The sequence below is a fragment of the Nomascus leucogenys genome, chromosome 2 (genome assembly GCF_006542625.1).
Source record: "Nomascus leucogenys isolate Asia chromosome 2, Asia_NLE_v1, whole genome shotgun sequence".
NCBI classification, from domain to species: domain Eukaryota; kingdom Metazoa; phylum Chordata; class Mammalia; order Primates; family Hylobatidae; genus Nomascus; species Nomascus leucogenys.
The window spans coordinates 23,285,665-23,293,329 of record NC_044382.1 but is presented as its reverse complement, the minus strand read 5'-3'; the positions used below and the strand labels follow the sequence as shown (position 1 = coordinate 23,293,329).

The window sequence follows — 7,665 nt, the reverse complement described above, 5'->3', positions numbered from 1 at the left end:
TCACTGCTATGGTTAAGTATAGGTCCTAATAAATGGGATAAAATTGGCTGCAATTTTTTTTTGAAATCTCAACTTGTTTATAAAACACAAACTCATCAAAAAATAGTGAAAATGTTCTGTGTAAATAAAGGGAAAAGTGTATACCTCTCTTCTTCTTTCCCCAACCCTATCCTTATTCCACTTCCAGAGGTGAGTGATGTTAATATGATGTATGTTCTTTCACTCACCTGTTGTGTTATTTGGGTGAGCCGCTGAACTCCTTTAAGCCTTAGTTTTCATATCTGTAAACTGGGGATAACACCAGTTACTTATAGCATTGCTGAGAGGATGAAAATAGGTGAGTCATTTGTATAAATATGTATGGCACAAAGTAAGAGCTCAATGAATGTTGGGTATTATTTTTCCAGGCACATATAAGTTTACATATTTTACAACAAATGAAATGGTCCTCATTATGCATACTGTGATGTAAATTACTATCTTTAAAGATATGCCGGAAACATTTTAAAATATTTATATATATCTTATTTTATTTAAATGCATGCATAAGATCACATCATAGTTAACAATGTTTTTTTTTTTTTGGCTTGCTTTCTCTCTTCATGCCTTCTCTATCCATATTACCTATCTTGAGGAAATCCACATAAAGGCTTAGTAGGTATGTGTCTATATTTTCCTTCAAGCTCATATAATCATAGACAAAAACACATATGCATATTCATAGAATTTTGTAATTGATTTATAAAAATAAGATTATAGTATACAAATATATTTTTACAATATTTGCAAGTTATAAAATATCTTTTCCTGACCCTTCCTTTACTAATAGAGGCTGGAAAGCTTAACATTTGAAGTCACAGTGAACATCTTTGGTGCTGAGGGGTAGGGTAGGCCAATGTCCCTGTGCTGGTCAACTATACCCATGAAGAAATCTGTTGCAAGGATTTCTAGGAAAGTTTTCTTTCTTAATAAATGGGGTAAATTTGGCTGTTGTTGTTGTTGTCCTTTGATCCATCTTGGAAAGTGGAAATAAAACCTGAAATGACAATATCATCTTTGGACCATGATGGGACACATGTGAGGATAAAAGCTATAATGTTAATGGTGGCATGATAGAAATATCAGGCTGAGTGCCTGATAGCATTTTCAGTGGGCTGAATTAATACCAGCAACTGCTGACCTTGGGATTTCCAAAATAAACCCCAATTTGCTTAAACCATGATCAGTGAGTTTTCTTTTCTTTACAGTCAAACACATTCTTGACTGATATGCAGACTTCTCTGGATCTCGTTTTCTTCAGTGAAATCTTGTTGAAGTTCTAATTGATTACTTATCATGGTAGCATACTATTTTATGGTGTGAACGGTTACAATTTTGTCTGCCTTTCTTCAGTTGGTGGATTTTTTTTGTTCGGTGTTTATTTTATCTTTTTTCCCCCCACTTCAAACAATGTTGCATCAAGTATCATTAAAAATATATCTTTATATAGTGAAAATTTTATTTTTATGGAACAAATTCCCAAGAGTAGAACTACTGGTCAAAAGTATATATATTTTTAATTGTAATAAATGTTTCTACAATGTATTCCATAAAACAGGAATAATTTACATTTTATCAGAAGTGTGCAAGAATAAACTTTTCCTTCCCAAGTCTACGCTAGCAAGAATTGTTATTGGTCTTTTGCCAGTCTAATGTTTATAAAATCATAACTCATTGTTGGATTAGTTGTTCACTTGTTCCTGACTGGTAGAGATTTTAAGCCTTTTTCGACATTCTATTGGCTATTTGGATTTGTCCTTTGTGAATTCCTATTCACAATCTCGCATACTTTTCTCTTGGAAATTTTCCTTCTTGTCAATGTAAAAGAGATAAAAAGTATATTACTGGCACCCATTTTCACTTTTCAGCATTGGAATTTGATTATAGTGTTTGCTATGGACCGAATGTTTTCATCCCTCCAGATTCCTAGGTTGAAACCAAATCTCTAAGGTGGAGATATTTGAAGATGAGCCCTTTGGGAAGGTATCAAGTCCCATTAAGAATGGGATTTGTTCCCTTATAAAAGAGACCCCAGAGAGCTTGTTCATCCCTTCCACCATGTGATTATACAGTGAAAACATGGCCCTCTGTGAACTAGGACGTAGGCCTTCACCAAACACCAAATCCACCAGTGCCTTGATCTTGGTCTTCCCAGCCTCCAGAACTGTAAGAAATAAATTTCTGTTGTTTATAGGGAACCCAATCTCTGGTATTCTGTTATAGTAGCCTGAATGGACTAAGACAATGTCTTTTGCTATTAATGTTTGAACTTTTATATGGCTAGAAATGATTTTTAGAACACTTTATTTTCTAGTTTTAGATAAAGGAATCTGCTTTACCATGAGATTATATATGAAGTCACCTATTTCTTCTTGCAGAATTTGTTTTTCTTTTTTCCCCCTCTGTTATATCTTTACCTTGTAATTGTAAATTAGAAGTTCATTTTGTATATGTATTTTATTAATTTCTTCACAAAAACCCAACTCCTGGATTCATTGATCTTTTGAATGGCTTTTTGTGTCTCGATTTCTTTCAGTTCAGCTCTGGTTTTTGTTATTTTTCATCTTCTGCTAGCTTTGGGGTTGATGTGTTCTTGCTTTTCAAATTCTTTCAGTTGTGAAGTTGTGAATTTGAGATCTTTCTAACTTTTTGATGTGGGCATTTAGTGCTATGAATTTCCCTCTTAACACCACCTTCGCTGTGTCCCAGAGATTCTGGTATGTTGTATCTTTGTTTCGTTATTTTCAAAGAACTTTGTGATTTCTGCCTTAATTTCATTATTTACCCAAAAGTCATTCAGGAACATGTTTAATTTCCATATAATTACATGGTTTTGAGTGATTTTTTTTGTCTTGACTTCTATTTTTATTGTGTTGTGACCTGAGAGTGTTTGGTATGATTTCAGTTCTTTTGCATTTGCTGAGAATGTTTTTATGTCCAGTTATGTGGTCGATTTTAGAGTATGTGCCATGTAGATCCTTTAAATTAGATACTTTAATTCAGAATTTGTTTGTTATCTGTGTTGATTGTTTTGTTTATTGAAGAATGTTCTATTGGATGAAAATATCCCATTTTGCTTATCTATTGTGAACCCCAAATATCTGAGACAGGTCTCAGTTAATTTAGAAAGTTTATTTTGCCAAGGTTAATGATGTGTGCCTGTGACTTAGCTTCAGGAGGTCCTAACAACATGTGTCCAAGGTGGTCAGAGCACAGCTTGGTTTTATACATTTTAGGGAAACATGAGACATCAATCAACATATGCAAGGTGAACATTGGGTTGGTCTGGAAAGACAGGACAACTGGAAGCAGGGATGGGGCTTCCAGGTCACAGGTAGGTGAGAGACAAATGGTTGCATACTTTGGGTTTCTGATTAGCCTTTCCAAAGGAGGCAATCAGATATGCATTTATCTCAGTGAGCAGAAGGATGACTAAATAGAATGGGAAAGCAGGTTTGCCTTATGCAGTTCCCATCTTGACTTTTCCCTTTAGCTTAGTGATTTTGGGGCCCCAAGATTTATTTTCTTTTCACATTGTGGCTCTGTTGAGAGACATTTTAATTATCTCCAATGATTAGCAATTACAAATAAATTGGCTATGAACATTTATGTGTGATGTTTTTTGTAAATATATTTTTACTTCTGTTAACTATTTAGAAGTAGAATAGTTGGGCAGTACAGTAAGTTTATGTTTAACTTTTAGGAGACTGCCAAACTGATATCCAAGTGGTTGTACTATTTTATATTCCTACCAGCTGTGTTATAAGAGTTCTATTTGTTCTACATCCTCACCAATGTGTGCTATTTTCAGGCTTTTTAATTTTAGCTATTCTAATGGTTAATGCTATTCCAGCTCCCTTGCCTGCTTTGTGTTTCTGCCAAGTACAAGTGGTAGTGGCTGACTCTCTTACTATAGCAAGCTCCAAATGAATAGTCTTTGGTTGTTCTCATTTGAGTAGTCTTCATCATTTATTTAGAATTTTCATTAATTATTCCAAAGTGTTTGCATTTCTGTATAAATTTTAAAATCCATTTTTCTATTTCTACGGAAACCCTGTTTAAATTTTGATTAGAAATTCATTAAAGTTATAGATTTTCTGTCTTTTTAAAAATTTTTAAATTTTTACCTTTCTTCCATTTCCGAGGCTCCTTTTATTTGTATTTCAAATGCAAATATTTTCCACATGAATACTTACAATTGTTATATCCCCCTTGATGAATTGACCCCTTTATCATTATATAAGGACCTTACATCTTTTTACAGTTTTTGTCTTCAAATCTACTTTGTCTGATAAGTAGATATACTGCTTTTTTTCAGTTTTCATTTGCTTGAATTGTCTTTTTCCATTTCTTTATTTTTAGCTCATCTGTGTCTTTATACAAGAAGTAAATTTCCTGTAGGTAGCATATAGTCGGGTCTTGTGTGTGTGTGTGTGTGTGTGTGTGTGTGTGTGCGTGGGTGTGTGTGTGTGTTTTATTCAGCCTCTTCATGTCTTTTGATTAGATAATTTATAATTTACCCCATTTCTATTCAGTGTTATTATTGATAGTCAAGGACTTGCTACTGCCATTTTATTTGTTTTCTGATTGTTTTGTTGAACCTCTCTTTCTTTTATCCTTTTCTCCTGACTTCTTTTGCATAAAAGTAATTTTTTTCTGATAGTATGTTTTAATTTCTTGCTTTTTATTTTGTGTGTATTGTATGTTTTTGTTTTGTGGTTAATGTGAGGCTTGCAAATAACATCTCATAATCAATTATTTTAAACTGATGACAACTCTGATTACAAAGAATAGAAAAAACAAGCAAATAAAGAGAAAACTAAAAAAAAAAAAACCTCTACAATTAGGACTGAACTGTCGGGGAGGGAGGCGGTTAGCGAGCTTTAGCTCCTTTTCTGGAGGGGGTAGATATGAAGCAGTTTAAAGGACTGGACCAAAAGAAGGAGAAACTCTACCATTGCAAGAGCCAAGGCATCAGTTGTCCTTGGTTTTTTTTTTTTTTTTTTTTTTTGGTCTTTTCTTCATTTGAAGATTAGGTATTGGAGCCATGGGAATAAAGGTTCAATGTCCTCGATTTTTTTTTTTTTGACATTGCCATTAACAACCTGCTGGAAGAGTTGTCTTTGAATTATTTTCTGATGTGTGCCCCAAAACATGTGAGAAGTTTAGTTGTCTTTGTACAGGTGAAAAGGGAACAGGGAAATCAACTCAGAGCCATTACATTATAAGAGTTGTCTCTTTCACAGAGCTGTCAAGGATTTTAAGGTTTAAGGTGGTGACTTCAGTGAGGGAAACGGACGAGGAGGGGAATCTATCTAAGAAGGATTTTTTGAAGACGAGAATTTTGCTGTTAAAAAACAACAAAGAATTTCTCTTGTCAATGGCCAACAGAAGGAAGGATACAAATGGTTTACGGTTTTTCATAAGAATGGAACCAACTCTTCATTTAGATGGGCATCATGTTGTTTTTGAACAAGTAATCTCTAGCCAAGAAGTTGTAAGAGAGATAGAAAACCACAAGATGGATGCTGCTAGCAAAGCATTTACAGAGCTACAGATACTCAGTTGTGGAGAGCTGATTCCCAAATCTAAAGTTAAGAAAGAAGAAAAGAAAAGGTATAAATCATAATCATCTTCCTCCTCATCATCTAGTGACTAAGATAGCTCAAGTGATTCTCAGTTCTCACCTGATTGCTGTGATTCTGAAAGTGCTTCTGAAGAGAAATCAAAGAAAAGAGAAAAAAAACATAGGAAAAATTCCCAAAAACACAAGAACGAAAAGAAGAAGTGAAAGAAAGAAGCTGAAAATCTTAAAGCACAACTCCAGTCTACTGTCCGTCTAGAAGAGAGCCCTCCTATACCTGAAAATTGATTCCTAATGAGAAAAAGTCCTCCTAAAGCTGATGCAATGGAAAGGAAAAGCCAGAGAGAGAGAGAAAGAGAACGAGAATGTAATCCATCTAACTCCCAGCCTGCTTCATACCAGAGACAACTTTTAGTTACTAGATCTGGCAGGAGAATTAAAGGAAGAGGATCAAGGTGTTATCAAACTCCTTCCAGATCCAGATCAAGGGATTGTTTCAGACTTAGTGAGACTCCTGCACATTGGAGGCAAGAGATGCAGAGAGCTCAAAGGATGAGGGTATCAAGTGGTGAAAGATGGTTCAAAGGGGATAAGAGTGAGTTGAATGAAATGAAAGAAAATCAGAGAAGTCAGTTAGAGTAAAAGAGAGAAAAATAACTAACCACAGGAATGTATTTGAGAGTCCAAAAGAAAAAAATGAGAAGGAAAAAGAAAGTTAAAGACTGTAAATCTAACAGCAAAGAAAGACATCAGAAGAGATTCAGAAAAAGATGATAAATATAATATGAACAAAGTGAAGAAAAGGGCCAAGTCTAAAATTGAGAGTAAGAGCAAAGAGAAATCAAAGAGTAAAGAAGGAGATTCAAAACATAATAGACATGAAGAAAAGAGGATGAGGTCAAGGAGCAAAGGAAGGGATCATGAGAATGTTAAAGAAAAAGAAAAGCAGCCTGATTGTAAAGGAAATGATCAGGAAAGGGGTAGAAGTAAAGAGAATTCTAAACAGAATCAAAGAGTAATGAGCATGATCATAGTAAAACTAAGGAAAAGGATAGATGTGCACAATCCAGGAGTAGAGAATGTGGTATAACTAAAGGTAAACACAGTTATAATAGCAGAACAGGAGAGCAAAGCAGAAGTAGGGACAGAAGAAGAAGAGTGCGATCAAGAAGCCATGACAGAGATTGCAGTGGAAGCAAGGAGTACCATAGATATGGAGAACAGGAATACAGAAGAGGACAGTCACAAAGCCGAGGGAGAAGAACACCACCAGGAAGATCAAGAAGTAAAGATAGGGGGAGAAGGAGGAGAGACTCATGGAGCTCAGAGACAGAAGAAAGTTAAAACAGAAACAAAGAAAAATACAGAAACCAAGAAAGTAAGAGTTCACACAGAAAAGAAAATTCTGAGAGTGAGAAAAGAATGTACTGTAAAAGTCAGGATCATAATAGCTCAAATAATAGCAGGGGAAAAAAAGGCGGATATAGATAAAAGTCCCTTCTCAAAAATAAAACAAAGCAGTCAGAACAATGAATTAAAGTCCTCCACATTGAAAAATAAGAAGGATGAGAAGATCAGATCCTCAGTGGAAAAAGAAAACCAAGAATCAAAGGGTCAAGAAAGTGACCATGTACATGAAAGAAAAGAAAATTTGATTATGAATCAAGCTCTGAAACAGATGAAGACAAAAGTGGATGAGTGAGTTATATAAACTTATTTCTGTTCTGTTTTGAATTTTAAGTTTGAGAGACTTGCTAGTGAATCTTCTTTATGTTGTTTTCCTTTTCATTGTTTTTGGGTTGTGTTATGCTTGCCCCTTTTTATAAAATGTGGATTTCATTGAGTTGATCTTTTGATAATCCACAATCTGTATAACTTGTACTGCTAAAGTTTTAATAAACTTGAAATGTGAAAAACAAAAACAAAAACAAAACAAAAAAAACTCTACAATTTAACTCCATCCCTCTCATTTTTTGAAATGTTGTCTCTATTTATATCTATCATATGATGTAGCAATACCACTGCTGCATATATACCCAAAA

At 34.4% G+C, this 7,665-nt stretch overlaps 1 pseudogene; it reads left to right on the top strand.

Moving 5' to 3' along the window:
- Positions 1-5,008: 5,008 nt before the first annotated feature.
- Positions 5,009-7,321, top strand: LOC100585319 (annotated as a pseudogene).
- Positions 7,322-7,665: the final 344 nt, after the last annotated feature.